The sequence below is a fragment of the Sturnira hondurensis genome, unplaced genomic scaffold (genome assembly GCF_014824575.4).
Source record: "Sturnira hondurensis isolate 20B ecotype Veracruz unplaced genomic scaffold, ASM1482457v3 Scaffold0006413, whole genome shotgun sequence".
Classification (NCBI taxonomy): Eukaryota; Metazoa; Chordata; class Mammalia; order Chiroptera; family Phyllostomidae; genus Sturnira; species Sturnira hondurensis.
The window spans coordinates 188,530-209,027 of NW_028079044.1; the positions used below are offsets into that span (position 1 = coordinate 188,530).

Genomic DNA, 20,498 nt, shown 5'->3' on the forward strand with positions numbered 1-20,498 from the left:
TGAAATGTTAAAGGAACTTAACTAAGAAAAAGGAGTTAAAAAATATGAACAGTGAAAGGACAGCAAACTCACAGTTATTAACAACCACACCTAAAACAAAAGCAAACTAAGTGGACAGCTAGATCAGTAGCGGAGACACAGAAATGGAGATCACATGGAGGGTTAAGCAACAGGGGAGTGGGAGGAGGAGAGAAGGGGAGAAGGTACAGAGAATAAGTAGCATAGACAGTGGGGAGAAAATAGACAGGGGGAGGGCAAGTGTGGGAAATGTAGAAGCTAAAGAACTTATGACACATGGATCTGAACTAAGTGGGGGGAATGTGGGGGAAGGGGTGTGAAGGATGGAGGGGAATGAAGGGGGGAAAATGGGACAACTTTTCAGGCATAATCAATAAAACATATTTTTTAAAAAGAAAAGGACAGCTATTAAATGATTCCCTTGTATGAGGTACTTAGAGCAGTCAGATTCAAAAAGACAGAAAATAGAATGGTTGTTGCCAGAGGTTTGGGAGTGGGAGGAATGGGGAGTTAGTGTTTAATGGTTAGAATTTCAGTTTTGTAAGATGAAAAAGATCTGGAGACGCATAGTGGTGATGATTGTAAATGTCCCTAATGCCACTGAACTATACACCTAAAATGGTAAATTTTATGTGTATATTTTACCACAATTTAAAAAATCAGTAATTGTTTAGCACTTTTTAAAAAGCATTTTTACTTGCACTATTTTATTTGTTCTTCACAACAACCCTGAGAGATATGCAGGACAGTTATTATTATATTCATTTTACAGATAAGGAAACGAAAGCTCATATGGTTTGAGTAAATAGCCAAGGCATACAAAACTAATAAATGGTAGGGTCAGAATTAGGACTGAGAACCTTAGTACAGTGCTATTATTTCTTGTGTATTAAACTGCCTCCCACAGAATGGTCTCTGGATCCCAATTGACAGTGACATTGAATTCACTGGCAAATGCCCAACTTTCAGTTGTAGTGCACAAGTGAAGCCTGATTCCAAAGAGCAGCCATGAAAGGGCTTTCTGGAGAATGTGGGTAAAACAACAGGCACAGAAACCATTAAAAACATGTACCATTCCCCCATCACAACAATAACATTGTGAAGGGCAAGACAGGAACAGGAGAACTGAAGCAATCTCCAGGAAATGCTCAATAGCTATGTGTTAATTTATTGTCATAGCTCCAGTTCCTTTCTAAACAATTTTTAAGGGACAATTTCTTGTACGACTGGAATTTTTATCTCGTCAATTATTCCTTAAAGTTCATTTGTAGGCTATAAGATGATTCTTGAGAATGTTTTAAGTGTGGCTTAAAAGGAGCTTTATAGTTGCCATGTAATATAATTTGATCTATATCTAATAGCCTCTTTGAAAAATAGTTATGATTTAAAAAATATAGAGACATGAAGAATAACAGAACAGGCTTTTATCATACAACTGTGTGTTTGCATTGTTAATTCAGTCTCATAAAATCTTTCCAGTAAATTAATTACAGCTAAGAATCAGAAGGGACCATAAATCCAAAACTGCAGAGGAGTCAGAACCAGCTGTTCTTTAAAAATGGAATGCTGATCTTTATTTTTAAGTATTCAACAAACAGTCCTGAAGCACATTGCAAGAATCTTAATAACATATTGTTGGTGGACTTTGTTTTGCATGCTGAAAAAGAATTTGTTAGGTAATATTAATGTATTCTAGTGTTTTCAGGTCATATTTATGGCAGGCTGAGACTTAAAATTTTGTGGTGAGAAAAAGGTTGGAAATTTAAAATATAAAAATTATACAGAGACAAAAACCTTCAAAATTTAAAAAAACATTAAAAATGTATTTATTTATCTTTTAGAGAGAGGGCAAGGGAGGGAAAAAGAACAGGAGAGAAACATTATGTGGAAACATTATGTGGAAACATATGTGGAAAAGAAACATCAATTGGCTGCCTCTCACATACCCCTAACTGGAGACCTAGCCTGCAACCTAAGCATGTACCCTGACTGGAATTGGACCAGTGACCCTTTGGTTCGCAGGCTAGTACTCAGCTGATTGAACATCAGCCAGAGCTATTTATTTATTTTAATCATTAAATTTTTTTTCAGTTATAGTTGATGTACAATATGATATAAGTTTCAGGTGTACATACCAGTAATTTGACATTTATATAACTTACTAAGTGGTCAACCTGATAAATCTTGTACCCATCTGACATCTTACATAGTTAATAGAATATTATTGACTATATTTCCTATGCTGTATTTTACATCCCCATGACTATTCTGTTACTACCAATTTGTACTTCTTAATCTCTTTCTCTTTTCACCCCTTCCCCCAAAGACCCCTCATTGTGGCAATAAAAATGTTCTCTGTATCTATGATTCTGTTTTTGTTCTGCTTGTTTATTTTGTTTCTGGGTTGTTTTGTTTTGTTTTGTTTTCAGATTCAGTTGTTGGTAGATATGAACTTACTGCTATTTGGTTGTTCATATTTTTTATCTTTTTTCCCCTTTGTCCTTCACCTCCTCCTCCTGTTCATGTCCGTGTGTCATAGTTCATGTCCATGTGTCATAAGTTCTTTCCTCCTCCTTCCTCTTCCCCTTCCCTTTCCTCTTCCTTTTCTTCTTCTCCTCCTTCTTTCTGATCCTTGAACATTTCATATAATACTGGTTTGATGGTGATAAATTCCTTTAGCTTTTGTTGTCTGGGAAGCTCTTTATCTGTCTTTTAATTCTAAATGATATCTTTGCTGGGTAGAGTAATATTGGTTGTAGGTCTGTGCTTTTCATCATTTTGAATATTTCTTGCCAATCCTTTCTGGCCTGCAAAGCTTCTTTTGAGAAATCAGCTGACAATCTTATGGGCACTCCCTTGTAGGTAACTAACTCTTTTTTCTTGTTGCTTTTAAGATTTTCTCTCTCTCTTTAACCCTTTGTATTTTAATTGTGATATGTGTTCATGTGGGCCTCTTTGGGTTCATCTTGTTTGGGACTGTCTGCACTTCATGGACTTGTATGTCTGTTTCCTTCACCAAATTAGAGAAGTTTTTTGTCATTATTTTTCAAGTAGGTTTTCAATTTTTTTGTGCTCTCCTTCTTGAAGTGCCCCCATTATGTGAATATTGGTACTGTTGAACTTGCCCTAGAGGGTCCTTGCACTATCCTTAATTTGGGGGATTCTGTTTTCTTTTTGCTGTTCTGATTTGGTATATTTTGCTTACTTATACTCCAAATTGCTGCTTTGATTTTCAGTTTCACCTACTCTACTCTTGATTTCCTATAAATTATTCCTTATTTTAGTCAGTGTATCCTTCATTTCTGAGTCATTCTTTTTTTATGGCTCCCATGTCCTTTTTATGTGGTTGAAGTTCTCTCTAAGTTCAACTACTCTTTCATTAAGTTCATTGAGCATCCTTATAATCAGTATTTTGAGTCTGCATCTAGTAGATTGCTTGTCTCCATTTTGTTTAGTTCTTTTTTTTTTTTGAGTTTTGTTTTGTTCTTACATTTGGAACATTTCTTTGTCTCCTCATTTTAGCAGCCCCTCTGTGTTTGTTTCTACATATTATGTAGAGCTGCTACATCTCCCAGGTTTGGTAAAGTGGCCTAATGTGATTGGTGTCCTATAGGGTCCAGTGGCACAGCCTCCCTATTCACCTAAGCTGGGTACCCCATGGGCTGGGTACATTGTCCCCGTCCCCCATGGGCTGGGTACATTGTCCTATTGAGCCTTGATTGTTGTTGGCACGTAAATGGGAGGGATTTCCCCCCCACCCCCACCCCGCTCCCGAGCTGATCAGCTACGAGAACTGTCTATGACCACTGTGGAGGATCAGTTCTGCAGGAGCCTATCCCATGGAGTAGGACTTATTTCAACAGTGCTCTGTTGCCCACTGAGTCTGCCCCTTGGGTGTGTCACTTGTGGGGGTGGTTGAGTGGTACTTTGATATTGTCTGAAGCTGTCCACTGGTGCACTGGCTCTGGGGCCTCCGAGGAGGAGCAGGTTAAAATTAGCTGCTGCCTGTGTTCTACCTGGGGCCACCCAGCATGAGCTACAGAGTGACCTGCAGCTGGCTGCTACTTGTACTGGGTTTGGAGGTGCCCAAGAGAGGCCAAGGTTCGAAACAAGGCCAATTGCCTCTAGTTATGGGCATGGGGCCACTTAACAAGAGGTATGAAGCATGCTGAGGTCAGATGCTATTAGTTTGAGAGATTTTAGGAAAGTCTGAAACATGAGCCAAGATAGGCCATTCGTGTTAAAAAGCCATTGGAAACATCTTGGGTGGGCTGGCAAGTTGGTAGGGCAGGGTCTCAGGGAATCATCAGGGCTGGGCAAACAGTAATAGCCAGGTTGATGAAGATTCAGATAGGCTCTGGCCTGCCAGCTCTGTCTCGATATGGCTTCTCCTTTATATCTTTAGGTGTGGGACATCTGTTTAGCTAGATTTCAGGAAGTTCTGAATGATGGTTGTTCTGCAGTTTAGTTGTATTTTCAATGTCACTTCAAAAATGTTTTTAAATTTTTTTAAATAAAAAAAGTATTGTATTTTCCATACAATCATTTAACCCCTACATACCTCCTCCCTGAAATTTTAATAGTGATATTCTTGGGGTTTTTCTACCTCATATGACCAATTTTCTCCTTTTCAGTATTTTCCATACTTTCTATAATGATAATATCTTACACCTATAATACAGTACAATAAAATTTATTTATTTCTAAAAATATTTTGCTTGTTTATTTATTTATCTATTTGGGAAGAGAGGGAGAAAGAGAGGGACAGAAATATCAATATGAGAGGGAAACATCAATCAGTTTCCTCTCGTACATGCCCCAACTGAGGACCAAACCCACAACCTAGGCATGTGCCCTGCCTGGGAATTGAACCAGTGAACTTTCACTTTGTGGGATGATGTCCAAGCAACTGAGCCACATTGGTCAGGGCAATAAAATTTATTTTTAAATAATGGTAATTAGAGAATCTTGCAGGCCAGGTTACTGGACAGTTGTCTTTTTTAATTAAAATTACCTGAAAGATCAGAAGATAAACAGTTGGTTTGCCATCTTTCAAACTGGTAAATATATTAGTTCCATTTAATAGAAGAGTGAAGCCCAATACAGTTAAGGGATTGGGCTAAGTTCACTCAGCTAGTAAGCAGCAGGAGAACAAGTAAACCTGACCTTCTGCCGTGCTAGTAGGGAGGTAGTTTGCTGGGGAGAATTGGCAGTTCATTTTACTACATAGCTTATATTCTGCCTCATGATTCTGAGTGGGATGGGAGCACTTTAAACTCAGACATTGGTTTATCTCTTGTTTGACAAGGTTACGTATAATTAAAGAAGCTCCTATATTAGAAAAATATGGTTTATTTGCTCTGAAGCAACATTTTTGTATTTTCTTTTATCCTTATTGTATTTTTCCCATTACCATTTAGTCCCCTTATACTCCCCTCCCTCCATCAATCACCACATTGCTGTCCATGTCCCTGAGTCCATTTTCCTTTTTGCTCAATCCCTCCATCCTCTAACCTACCTCCACCAATAGATGTCATCCTGCTCCCCATCTATGAGTCTGTACCCAATTCCCTTGTTAGTTCAGTTTGTTCATTAGACTCCATAGGAGTGAAATCATATGGTATTTGTCTTTCTCTGACTAGTTTATTTCACTTAGTATAATGTTCTTCAGGCCCATCCATACTGTTGCAAAGGGTAAAAATTTCTCCTTTTTTATAGCCAAGTAGTACCCCATTGTGTAAATGTCCCATAGTTGTTTCATCCACTTATCTATTGATGGACACTTGGGCCAGCTCTGAAGCAACCTTTGTATTAATGATTTAATATCTTAATTCATGGATAGCAAATAAATTGTGCCTACAACCACAATGAGTTTCCATATGTTTTGTAAAATTAAAGGATCATTACATCTTGTCATCTGTGTGTGCAATTCTATAGTATCTATCATCAAGGCTGTTAAGGCCTCACTTATCCTCTTCCTTCTCATGGTTTAGCTATTGCGAAATCCTGTGGTTGTTGGTCTCAGTTTTGATTATAAGTCTCTTTTCCTTAAGGAAGAGATTTCTTCCTCAAAAAATCTCTCTTCCTGACTACCCAGCTTGCTTATGCCATAAGTTAAGACTATTGGCATGTGGAGAACATCCTTAGTTTTGTTTGTTTTTAATCAAGACCTGTAAGACCTGCTAATTGGTGAAGTAGAAAGGATCTTTAGTCACTGTTAGAATGAGAAAAGTTGTCTGCTTGTTCCCTTTATATAATCCATCAAATCAATAATGACATCTACCATTTACTAAATGCATACCATGTATCAGTTACTTTATACACAATATTTCTAATCCATGATGTAAAAACTCTGACTACTTGTGCAATACATTTTCCACTGGTCTGACTGTACCCTATATTCTGTCTCAGAAGCTGGAAAATGATAGTCCATGGACTCAGTCTGGCCTAGTGCATTTTTGTGTGGCTTGTGAGCTAAATGGCTTTTGTATATTTAAATGGGTGAAAAGAATCAAAAGGTGAATGATATTTGTGACATATGAAAATTATGTTAGATTCAACTTCTAGTGTCCACAAAGAAATTTTCATCTGAACATAGCTACTCTCATTCACTGAAATGTTGTTTATGGCTGCTTTCACGCCATGATGGCAGTGTTAAGTAGTTGCGACAGGATCCCTAAGACCCCCAAAGTCTAAAACAGTTATCTGGCTTTTTACAGAACAGTTTGCCAACACCTGTTCTAGCTCAACTACACTAATTTCTGTCCTTACCCTCTTGTCATCACATGTTTTCCCCTCTGTCTGGAATGCTTTCTTTTTTCTTTCTCTATTCATCTTTATTTTCTTTTATATCCTCAATCTCTCTAGCTTATTTTATCCAAACTCAGCATTTTATTTAATCTATATGCTGATGGTGCTCACATTTATATATCCATAACCAACCTCTCTTCCTTTAACTCTAGACTTAATTACATGTCATAAACATCTAGAACTGATGTGTTCAAAGTTGAACTTGAGATATAACCCCCTAAACCAATTCCTTCCACTCAGCCCCATTTCAGCCAATGGCAGTTTTATCCTTGTAGTTGGTCAGAACAAACAAACAAACAAACAAACAAAAAACAACTTTGGTGCTTTTCTAATTGCTTTGTTTGTCTCACATTTCACATTCAATTGGTCAGCAAGTTATTTAGGCCCAACCTTCAATATATATCCAGAATTTGGCCATTTCTCACCATCCTGGTCCAAAGCCACCATCTTTCATCTGGACCATTGCAATGACCTCTCAGCTGGTCTTGTGCTCTTGCCCTTGTGAACATATCTTGAAGTGGTCATGTCAGATTACATCACTCCTTGCTCAGAGCCTTCCAATGACTTTCTTTCCAAAGTCTGCCCTCATCAATTGTCTCTTCAATCTCATTTCCTAGTACTATTCCTCTTACTCATTCTACTTGTGGGACATTAACCTTGCTCTTCTGCAAATGCTCCAGGGACTTGTCTACTTCAGGGTCTTTGTGCTTGCTGTTCCCTCTGTCTGGTTATTCCATGGCATCCCCAGGGAGTTATTCTCACACTTTCTTTAGATATTAAAAGTCACCTTCTCAGTGAGATTTTCTATGGCCTTCTCATCTACAATTTCAAATCTGCATTTGTGGTTTAAGTTTTCTTCCTTAGCACAGTAGGTTTTACTAGTTATATAAGTAAGTCATTATTTAATTATCTTTATTATTGTCCATATAAGAATGTAAGACCATGAGGTCAGGGATTTTCATTTGTTTTGTTCACTACTGTATTCCTAGTACTTAGAACACTGCCTGACACATGGAGAGTATAGTAAGTACTTGTGGCAAGAGTGCATGAATGAAAACATCCAGCTCAAGGGCCTCTTCCATAAAACCTTTCCTGCAGCACTTAACCTGGGTGCTCTGGGTCCTCCTAGGCCAGTGAACATCTATTAGTGCACTTGCTACAGTGCAGAACAATGATTTGTTCAACACATATGTTTTTCCTACTAAACTGAGATTAATTCATTTTTGTGTCCCTGTGCCTAGCAAAGCTCCTGGCATATAACAAACACTCATTTAATGTTTCCTAAGTGAATGAATAATTGTTCAACATTACAAAATACTCTCTTTTTTTTAAGAAGACATTTCTCAGAGATCTGTTTAAATGGTGAATGGTAGATACTTAAATTGGAATTGGATTAAAAATCACAGAATTGTTTAGGATCATGCTTGTTTTAGATTCTGAAACCACTGGAAGCAAATTGTGGTTTTATTGATGACCTAGAGCCATATTATACGTACTACAGAGCTTGTATCCTAAGCTTCCTGGTGAGCAATCAAGGTGCATTGCCTTGACTGATGATGTCCTTCCTGGCTACCCAACTTGCTTATGCCATAAGTTAAGACTATTGATGTATGGAGAACATCCTTAGTTTTGTTTGTTTTCAATCAAGACCTGTTAGACCTGCTAATTGGTGAAGTAGAGAGGATCTTTAATCACTGTTAGAATGAAAAAATACCCTTATTGTTTTCCTGTCTCTAAATAACCTTTTCCCATCTGTGTCTAGGGAACAGCCACAAGTCAGCTAAGTAAAAATCTTTCAGTTGTTATTTTAAAACAAGTATTTACTGGGAGATCATTGACTTCTGTCTGGCTGCTGCAGAAGGAGCTGAGGGTGAGGGTGAAGGTGAAGGTGAGGGTGAGGGAATGCTGTAGCAATGGGTTTGGAGGAAGGCTGTGCTGGGAGGGAAGCCTGCAAAGAAAGCCTGACCTCATCCAGAGATTTCTAGTCTGGATCACTTTTTAAATTAAATTGGGATTATACTTTGATCATTGATTATACATTGTACAATGATCATTTTGCATTTTCTTCCTAGTGATTTTTGTGTACACTTTGTTAAACAAAAAATTTTAACTTTCATTGCTGAAAGCCCCTCTTTTTTTAAAAAAAGTGTTTATTAGGCCATTGCTAGTGTGAAAAGACCAGGTCCTGGGGCATAAAGTCTGAACCACCAGCAACATGGCTAGGTGGAAAGATAATAACGTATTCATGTCTGGGAGTTGTCGAGAATTTTTATACACCAAGTTGGGGGTTGGGGCAACGGAGAGATGTAAGCATTTTTGGAAGAATTTAACATTAGCCATGGAAAAAGGGGGTGGGAGAAGCTGAAGTGGGGCCAGCTCTAGGAGAGGATCAGAGTCCAGAAGGAACAACTGTCCACTCCTGTGGATTAACTGTGGGCAGCAGGATGGAAAATTCACATGTAAATAAGAAGTAGAGGTGCCCGGGGTCAGGATGGTGGTGGCTTCTGGGTTTCAATGGCACTTGGCTAGTCTCTCTTCAGAAATAGCCACCTGAAGCCTTGGCTGGTGTAGCTCAGTGGATTGAGCGCGGGCCTGTGAACCAGGTGATCGCGGTTCGATTCCCAGTCAGGGCACATGCCTGGGTTGCAGGCCAGTTCCCGGCAGAGGCCAGTTCCCGGCAGGGGCCAGTTCCCGGCAGGGGATGCATGAGAAGCAACCATATATTGATGTTTCTATTTCTCTCTCCTTCCCTTCCCCTCTAAAGATAAATAAATAAAATATTAAAAAAAAAAAGAAATAGCCACCTGAAGTTAATCCTAATTCCAACAGATACACTGTACAGGAATGTGAGTGGTCTTTTGTTGGAGGTGGTCCACAGCAACTAACAGGCTAATTGTCCTGTCTCTCTTACTCTCTTGATGTTGTTATTTAATTTAGAACATCTCCAAATATTTTTCTTGTTAATTTCCTTTTGAGTCTGACATATGCATGTAAGGTGGTGAAGGCATTAGCTCCAATTTACATTTGCTGGAGAAAGTGAGAATGAGAAGTGAAACGACTTGCCTAAAGTCAGTGACTAGTCAGGACAAGAACTCAGGTACCTGTTCAATGCTCTTTCTATTGGACCTTTCTTCCAAACTATCTGCTTGCTTCAAGATGTTTTTTTTTTTTTTAATTGCAAGCTATAGGGAGAGAACTGAAAATGTTTGAGGTGGCAGTGACATAGAGTGTCTGCTTTATGCTCAGCACTTAAGTAGCTACAAAGAAATAGAAAATACTGTCCTTGCCCATGAGAAATGTATAGGCCAGTTGGGGGAAAGAAAATGTAACTGTACATTTAATAAACCAAAAAATAAATGATATCATAAAGTGAAAAACATCAGGTTACAAAAGTTTGTATGCTAAAAATATTTATACACTCTTATTCATTTTTACTTATTTTGCCAAAAGCATAAGATCTAATAAGGACACTGCTCTACTCAGAAGCAAGAGCATGTGGGTTCTTTGCTTTCTTTACTGATTTAATCTTCTCACACACTCCCACCCTTCCATGTTATCTCAGCGTTTTCCAGATTAAATAGTCTTTTAATGGTCTATTTTAATTTAAAATGGTCTCTCACAGGTAAATATTAATCAATTCAAAATTCAATTCCCTAACAAGGCTGTTTCTCCCCTCACTATTCTTCCCATGATGGTGTCTTATGCATGGGGGTACTCACACGTCCTTACGGCACTGGGTCGGGGGCTGGTTTCCATGGAAGGACAGCTGGTCTGGTTGATTCACACTAGCTGCTCCCCAACCTAAATGCTCACCTAAATTTTGGACTTCCCCTGGAGGGATTCCTTCTATGTCACAGGGGAGCCAAGACCAGTTTGGGATTGTTGTTCTGCTTAGTCTCTCTAGTCACATTCCATTGTTGTTCTGCTATTGCTCAACCTCCAACACATACTAGTGTGGGACCTCCCTGAGCTGCGGTCTCTTCCTAGGTTTCTTTTGGGAGTCAGGAGAAAGGCTCCCTTGCCTTCAGCTTACCCTTCCAACTGTTTAATATGCTTTGCCCTCCAGAAATTCAGTCCAGGGAGTAGTGGTCCAGAATATAGCTTTCTGACTGTCTGCTTCTGTGTCCCCTATTTCCTTCTTTTTTTCCATAATCCTCTGAGCAAAAGTTTCCTCTCCTACCTCCCCCCAGGCCCTTGCCACCTCCTCAAGTACACTTTCCTCACACTGAATTTCTCATCTCCTGGCTTTTAGCAAAACTGTGTGATTTAGTTGACTGGCTCTGTTTTGTCTTGTGTTAATAAAAAATAAAATTATTTAAAAATCTTTTTCTCTATTCTCAAAGCTGGGCTTTCAAAACTCTTTTTCTTTTAATATTTTATTTATTTTTAGAGAGAAGGGAAGGGAGGGAGAAAGAGAGGGAGAGAAACATCAGTTGCAACCCAGGCATGTGCTGTGGCCAGGAATTGAACCAGTGATCTTTTGCTTTATGAGATGACGCTCAACCAAGTGAGCCACATGGGTCAGGGCTTGAAACTCTTTCAAGAGTTTGAGAATCTCAGGGCTTCAGATCAAAAATCTCAGTTTAGAAGTAAAAACTGAATATTGGCTCTTTCCACTTTATATATTTCTGCTGTAAGAATCCTAAAGGTTTAAAGAAAAAGGATGCTTCATACAGAATGTGGGGTAGTGATATACAAGGAAGTACAAAGGAGAAAAACACATTAATATAGTTTCAAAATATTTTCCCTGTTGTATATGCATAGAAAAATAATATGGAAAAATATTCACCAAAATGTTAATAATGATCATCTTTGAGTGGTGGTTTTTCAAGTTATTCTATTCTTCATGTCCTCTTGTATTTTCAGAATTTTTAAAAACATGCATATGTATTGTTTTTGTAAGTGGAAATGCCAATAAAAAGATTTGTTGGAGTGAAGGACAGGTTAAACAGCACAGAACTATACATACAAAAAACATCTCAAGGCTATACCCCCAAATTAGCTGCCAAATAATTTATTTAACCACAATTGTGAGTAATCCTTTCTGAGTCACATCTTTTCTTTCTTCTTCTTTTGTTAATTGAAGTGTAACTTCATATATCATAAATCTAGCCTTTTAAAGAATACAATTCAGTGGTTTTTAGTATATTCACAAGTTGTACAACTCTCATCACTATCTAATTCTAAAACATTGTCATCACCCCATACCCATCTGCAGTCACTCTCCATTTCCCTTCCCTCAGCCACTGGCAACCACAAACCTGTTTCTCTCTATAGATTTGATTTGCCTGTTCTTGACATTCATGTAAATAGAATCACATAAAATGTGGCCTTTAATGTTTGGTTTTGTCTACTTATCATATTTTCAAGGTTCATTTATAATGAGTCATATTTTTTATCTCCTTCTATGAAAAGATTTCCCTCACTGTTGTAATAAAGCTTATACCGGTCCCTCAACCTTTGCTGTACAGTCCATGTAATGAAAAAAAGTCAGGCTAGCTCTTGCTCCAAAGTTGCATTACCCGCTCTATAGGTTCAGTGGAATAGAAAAATAATTGTAATTAACCCCCCCCCCAAATTTTATATTTGGCTTTGGAATACATTATAACATGGGAGTGGAGCGGGGGGGAAACAGTGATACAGATAGGCTCAATGACTTAGCTTCCCTGGAATCTAAGTTACATATTATTAAAAGCTTATTGGGAAAGTAGCCCCAGTGCATGCTAATGATTGTAAACAGATTTGACTCTGTATTTTATTGTGGGTAGTAAACTTCTTCAGGTGGACATGAATGATATTGGAAAAATAAAATGTGTGTATCCTCTTGAATCTTTCTTACTTCATCCTATTTTTGGTAGTCCTAGATATTGGTCATGTCTTTAAGTAGGAATAAAGGCCAAAACTGGGATCCTCAATCCTGAAGTTTCTTGTATTCCTACAGCATAAGAACACAAAGGTCACTCCAAATCGGTAGTCTTTAATTTTTTTTGTGGGGGAATGTGGGGGAGGAGGGTAACATATTTAGTCCTTTGAATCTCTCGTGAGAAGTACAGGCCCTTTTCTGAAAAATGCTAGTTATAACTTCTAACAGCATCTGAGTCCCTTGAACCATCCAAGGTATCCACAGTGTCTTAGCTTGGGCTGCTATCTCAAAATACCATAGACTAGGTGGCTTAAAGAACAAACATTTATTTTTCACAGTTCTGTATAAAGACTCGAAAGTCCAAGACCAAGGTGCCAGCAGATTTGGTGCATGGTGAGGGCCTTCTTCCTATTTTGAAGATGGCCACCATATTTCTCTTACATTGGGAGGAGAGAACTTTCCGGTGTCTCTTCTCATAACGGCACTAATCGCATCATGTAAGCTCCACTCTTATAACCTAATCTAAGTCTAATAACTTACCAAATACTCCACCTCCAAAAACTATCACACTAAGCATTAAGGCTGCAATATATGAATTTTGGAGGGACACAAGTATTTAGTTGACACCACAGAGATCATCCCCACATTGGGCATCTACTCAGAAGATTCTCCCCTTTATTACGGTTGGACTAAAACTCATTAAGGTTTGAGCCCCAGCTTCCAATCTTGTTTCCTGTTCTGATAAACTGAGTGGGACAACATAGCATTTAAAGATCTCTTGACCCTCTAGACAAGCCTTCTGAACCCTACTCTAAATGCAGGAGGCACTCCTAGGTGCCTGTTTGAGATATACCATCCAGATGAAGTAAAGAGGAAGTGTGCGAACAACAAGAAAGATGAGAATTTTGATATCCCCCGCTTATGTGTTCCCCACATTATGTTCCACATGTATCCTTGATTTCATCCCTGTTCCTCCTCATAGTTTCTGTCCCTTTGGAGTGGAGTGAGGTGGGTAAAAGTGTTAGTTCCTTAGTGTGGGTTGGAGAAAAGTTCTTACTAAATAGCGGATGCCCCCAACTAGATTCATGAATAAATTGAGCACAGATTCAGGGTCAGCAAGTAGGAAGTGACTCTGGAGCACAAGAGGAAACATCTGGAAAGCATGGTTTTGAACTTGAGCAGCACATCTTTCTCAATGGATAGCTCAAGTCTTTGTATTACCTCTGTTTTGGGGTCTGGCAAAGCTCAAATTTCTTAATCTTTAGAGCATAAGTTAAATATTTGGTGTTGTTATAGGGAAGAGATGAAGGCATTTTCACAAATAATAAAAGAAGGAAAACCCCAGCTGGATGGCTCAGTTGGTTGGAGCATCATCCTTTACACCGAGAGGTTGTGGATTTGATTCTAGCCCAGAGAAAAATATGCAGGTTCATATCATCTGCAGGAGACTCAGGCTGGATCCAAATCACCAATTGACCTTGTCCTGAATAAGACTTAGCAGGATTGAAAACTTCAAATGGGCTCTGATGTTGAAAGATGCTATTTTAAACTACCACATATTATTTTTAATATAAATAAATATGAGAGTGCCCATCAGTATAAAATCTCTCTTTAATCCACCCCAAGAGGAGTTGTCAAGGAAAATGGGGATCTACATTTTGCTAAGTTTAATGTTTTTTCTGCAGTCCTCATCTTATTTGAACCAACGCAGTTTATTATTAGTCTTCTTGAAATACCTTTTGTATTCAACTTTGGGGATATTCTATCCGTCTAGTTTCCTCCTGTGCCATAATGCTGTTCTTTCTCTATTTCCTTTATGGTTTCACTCCACTGTCCCAAGTCTAGACATTTGGTATATTTGTTAAAAATACTGATGCTTAGCTCCTACCCCAAGAAATTTTCATTCTATTTGGTTGGAGCACAGACATATTTTTAAAAGATTGTTAAGATGATAAATTTTGTTATGTGCATTTTAACACAACTTAAAAAATATTTTTAAAGCACTTTAGGTGATTCTTACTAGCAGCCAGGATAGGAAATTCTTATTCATCTGTTGACATTACTCAAATTTATATCCTTGTACCTCTCCCATGAATGCTAGAGTCATCTATTCGACTGAAAGCTTGATATCTCTACTTGGACGTCTAACAGGCTTCTCAAACTTAGCTGGACAATGAACAAATTTTTTATTCCTCCACCTCACACCTCCTCCTCCCATAATCTTCCCCCAAATTCTTAGAATCATGGTTGACTCTTTTCTTCTCACATTTCACACCCAAAACATCAACAGATCTTGTTGGCTATGTTTTCAAAATATATCCAGAATCTGACAACATTTCACCACCTCTGCTACTACTAACCTGGCCCAAGCCACCATCATCTCCAACCTGGATTACTACAGTAGCTTTCCAATTGATCTCTCTGCCTCTGTTCTCACCCTTAAACACTCTTTGTTAAATTTAAAACAGATAACATTATTCCTCTGTGTCACACCCTTCAATTGGCTTCTCTTCTCACTCAGAGCAAAACTCAAAGTCCTTAATCTGCCGGTCAACCTCTATCTTTCTCATCTCTTACCATGTTCTGCCTGCTGTCTGTGCTGCAGGTACTCTGTCCTGACTAGCATGGCCCCCAACAGCAGGGCTTTTGCTCTTCCTGCAGCCTCCGAGTCTTCGATTGGTTAGATTGTCTGATATCATACAAGTGGCTGAGCTGGGATTCCAACCCACCTCTGGTTCTAAATCCAATGCTTTTACTTATTGTACCATGTGGACTCTCTACTGTAAACAGTATTCATTCAATCATTCAAGAAGTGCTGTTTTAGGTATTGAGGATATAGCCAACAAGAAAAAGCCCCTAACTTTGTGAAACTCACATTCTAACTGGAAGATATGAAAAAACAAATTCAAAATGTATTGTAGTATTTCAGATGATGTTCAGTGTTATGGGGAAAAATCAAGCATGTCAAGAGAGATAGGAAATACAGAGCAGGAGCTGCTATTTTATTAATGTCTTTTATTACTGTCGTCAAGAAGGCCCCACAGTAAGGCAATATTCAAATGCAGACCTGAGCAGAGAAGCAAGTGTGGGAATAAGCCACAGGAATAGAAAAGGGAAAAGAATTCAAGTTAGAGGGAAGGCAAAGGAGTCCACATTTTAAAATTTAAATTATTTTCAATGTAACTAGCAACATACTGAAATATTTGTAAATAACTATCTTTTACCTGTGTTTTCAATACTTTTGGAAGTGATATGAATGGCTTACTCTTGCCCAGTTGTGACTAAGCATTGATAGGGGTGTGAGCTTTCAGTGGAAACGAAGCCTCACTGGCCTACAGAAGCATATATCAGGCGTGGGCTCTGGAGTCAGACCACATGTATGAAAACACCAGGCCTAGTGTGTGGACTATTTACATAATCTAGGACAGTTTACTACCCTGATCACTGGTTGATTTTCACCAGTATTCACCTATCTTTGTCTGTTCTGATTGGTTGGCCATAAGAGTTGTTAATTGTCATATTTATTGTTATATTAATCAATATTATTTTAATCTAAATTAAGGGTCAGCAATCTATGGCCTACAGACCAGACCGAGGCCCCACCATCTTTACAATCTTTGTAAATAAATTTTCCCTGGGAATGACCATGCCCATTCATTTATATACTGTCTATGGCTGTTTCCACACTACCAAGCCAAAGTTCACTGGTGGAGATGGACAGGCCCTGTCTGTCTGAAAGAACAAGTTTGGTAACTCCTGGCCTAAATGGAGATGGAATTCTGCTTTAGCTTTATTGAAACATGGGCTAAGCAGCTGTGGTTTGTACCAGATATTAACATTTTCAATCAGTTTGTTATAGTCAAGAAAGGAGCAATGCTTCGCCAGTCTTCTCAAGACAAGTTGCTAGGGAATCTACTTGGAAGTGAAGAAACTTCCCTCCCAATCTCAAGATGAGGGTGTTGAGGCTAGGGGTTCCTAATGAGTTTTGAAATCAAATTCCCAGAAATAAAAAGCCATATATGGACCCATGACATTTAGGTATACAATGAGATGCATTACTATGTCCACTTTTTTGTTTTCCCCTTGTTCTCTAGTATCCCATCCTGATGTCAGCCCTTGCCTTGCAATGCTGGATAACACCTTGGACCAAGGCAGGGGACAGAGAAGTGTTTCCAGGAAAGGTAGAGGAAGATGTTTTCTTGGTCAACTTGAGTGGGGCTCCAGGTCAGATTAACTCTTCAGAGCACCTGGGTCTTTCAAAAAGTTATTTGGGCCTTAGTTTTGATTTTGCTTCTTTAGGATAAGTGCTGTAGACATTTTAGTATTTTTAAAAAGAGTTAACTAATTTTACCCCCATTTCTTTAAAGAGTGAACATAATTCCAAGCCCTCAAATAAATCAGGCCAAGCCCAGAGGAAATCAGATAGTGGTCACAAAGTAGTAAAGGTCAAAAACCAAAACAAACAGTTCATGTACTCCTTTGTATTCTTCTTTAGTTTGGTTTGGCTCTTACTGGAATTTGTGTGTGAAAAAGTTGAGAGGTAACTGAATTCTTGGTAATGGCATTATTTTACTTGGGAAACATGCAGCAGAGTAAGAGGGAATGGAGTCAATAAATGTGATTAATTGATCAATGCTGACTGAAACCTACTATGCACAAAACATTTAATATGGGCTCAAAGAGTTTTTAAACCTACATGCAAAGCTGTACTGACTCTGTATCCATAATTCAGCTCTTAAAAATAATGACTTCAATATTTCAAAAAGAGAATATTGAAATGTTTCTTAGTTAATATTTATTTGGTTTCAGAAGAAAGCCAAATGTATTTTCCTCTTATTTAGGATATGATTAACTAAATACCTTTATCCTTGTTTGCAAATATTCTTGTAATCTTGGTTTTCCAAGAAAGATATGATAAGAAATCAGAAATCAGTTGTTCCTTAGAGCAGATCAATTGTGTCATAGAAGTTGAGAGAGAGAGAGTCAGAGACGCATGACCATCTGGTGCGATGGTGGAAGTGGTGTGGGTCATGCCTTTGCCTAGACTGGAAGACAGGTCAACTGGCAAGGCCCAGGAGAGCTGAGCAGCTGAGCAGCTGGGCCAGGGTGAGGCTTTAACACCATCTTTGGAAGCCTTTGGCTCTCTCTGCAGAGGCAGTGCAAGATGACTTCTCAGTCTTGAAGGACCCTGAGTGGATGTCCTTGCCAGGCATTACCTCCTTGCCTCCCATTTCCCTAGATTTTTCTTTTCCAAAATACTCTGGTTTTTAATCCTTACCCCAACCTTATCCTTATTGAGAAAAAGTTCATTTATCTTGTTGGAAGAAGAAAGAGGATATAAAACAAAGGTGTGTTTTTGAAGGGCTGTACACTTGATATTATTGTGCCTGTATTCTGGTTGTGTCATGGGTTCTGTACCTTCTTTCAGCTCCTTCCACTTTCCTTCTTAGCTCCGTCCATTGAGACTGGATGGCAGCAGAGCATGTAACTTCTTACTGTTAAAACTAGCCCTGGAGAGGAGGCCTGGTAAAGTCATTCATGCTAAGGTAAAACTTGGTATTAATGTGTAAGAGTATTTGCATTTTATCTAAAGAAAACTTCATCCAAAGGTGAAACTCCAAGTTTTAGGTGGTAGGTGGGAAACTCATTCCTCTGCACAATTAAAATAAGTTTGCAGTTTATTGTGTTTTCTCTCAAATATGAGATTGAATGTGGATATATGAATATAATTTAACATAATTTTAAGAAGAAGGAAAAAAGCTTTGCCATTGGAACTGGATAATTCCACCTTTTTCAAAAGCTAGAGATTTAGAGTGTAACAGTAGAGCCAAAGAAGATAATGATCTTTCAGCAAAAGAAGATTTCAATCCCTTTGGCTTTCCACCAGGATATGTGAACAGGACATTAAGTGGCTAAAAAAACCAAAGTTTTCAATGTTTCATAATTGCAGTCAGTCCTATGCATTAATGTTGGGGAAAGACTAAGTTATGAAAACTTTCATATTAAGGCAAACAGCATTGTGACTATGGTTTTTTTCTCCTTTCTTCTTCTCCTTCCTCTTCTTCTCCTCCTCCTTCTTATAGGAAAAGATGAGATATTTTGTTTTATTTAATGTTTATGTTTTTGTTTTTGTTTTTAAAATGGTGAGAAAGAAAATGCTTCACTGGCATAGAGCAAAGTTTCCCATAAAACTCTCTTTGGCCATGGACTAAACACAACACACATAGTGCCAAAGGGGTTTTATGGCTTCCCCTTGTTTCCCCTGCAAAGAAAAAAAATGAGCATAGGAGCAAAGAAAAGCTAGAATGAAAACCACATTTCTGCCTTGGTTGGGCTTCTCCTCTGACTAAATAATCACTACAAGGGTTTGGTTTTGTCAAAAAGAAGTGAAATAACTAAATTACCTTCTTTCTACCTGCATTTCCAGAAGACATTAAACAGGGAATTCTGTGAATTGAAATGCCACTGCTGTGTTGGTCAAGCATATTGATAAACCTGACTGGTTGGGTCAGTAGCTCCCAGGCAGCCCCCTGTGAACCACGGGGTTGAGGCAATCCTTCTGAAGACCAGGATATTGCCCTGTCCCAGCCAGCTCTGGATTACCTGAGTGCTGACCACTTATGGAGCAGGGGGATCCTGGAGGGCTGTCAGACTCAGTTCCAGTCCTTGGAACCCAGGCCTTGAAACCTAGATCCTTCTAATGCTAACACAGCAATTTACTCTGTTAATTGGGTAATCACCTGCTCAGAGAAATCAGATGAAACATGGGTACTGCTTCCGCCCCCCACCAAGGGAAACTGACCCACGAAGAGGGAATCCGGGAAGTGAGCAAATACCTTCTCAGAATTCCCATTTTCCTAATTTTAAGCAAGACTGATTCCTCCTTGCACTCCCTGAACCTCAACTTCCTAATCTAGAAAGTGAGGAGGATTACTGATTATTTTATAGAAAAAATCTTTATTTTTATGTAGTTATACACCCTGCATATTGTGAATATACACATTACATTTAAACTTAATGGGGATTGGGAAAAACTTTGTAAGGTTAAAAATAGTGTGGCGGATCACAGAACAATCAAATTTACTTTTTAAGAATTTAATACTCCTGTAAGTCAAGAAAAACTATAAATAATATCAAAATCAAATGACAAAAGGAAAGATAGTTACATTATGTTATAAGGATTAATATGCTTTACTGATAAGGAATTCTTACATAGACATAATTAAAAATTCCAAATACCCCATTATAGAAATGGTCAAAATAATCTTGAAGAACAAGCTATAGTAACAAAAACATTGTGATATTAGTGCAAGAATACACAAACCAGTGCCTGCTTCTGCAGCACATATACTAAAATTAAAACAACACACAGAAGATTAGCGTGGTCCCTGCAGAGGATGATGTGCAAATTAAAAAGGAAAAAGAGAAAAAAGGAATGCAAAAACCAACCAACAAATCAGTACAACAGAATGAAGAAAGAGAAACACATATATACAGTCATCTGATTAATAATAGGCAATAAATATAAAGCAGAAGGCAAAAGACAGTTTTTCCATCAAATCGTGTTGGGCAAATTGACTACCTGCATGGAATAAAATGTATTTGGAACCCCACTTCACACCATACAAAAATCAATTCTACATGGATTACAGATCTAAATATGAAAGAGAAAACAATAAAAATTTTAAGGAAGACATAGAAGACTATCCTCATGAACTTGGATTGGGCAAAGATTATTTTAAAAGTCACAAAAAGCATTAACCATTAAAGAAAAAAATCAAGTGAGCGATGTTAAAATGAAAAACTT

At 38.3% G+C, this 20,498-nt stretch overlaps 1 non-coding gene across 1 annotated transcript; it reads left to right on the forward strand.

Annotated features, from left to right (window-relative positions):
• The first annotated feature begins 20,017 nt into the window (after positions 1 to 20,017).
• Positions 20,018 to 20,123, forward strand: LOC118989010 (U6 spliceosomal RNA). Its single transcript, XR_005066911.1, has one exon. It is a non-coding gene; the product is annotated as a U6 spliceosomal RNA (small nuclear RNA).
• Positions 20,124 to 20,498: the final 375 nt, after the last annotated feature.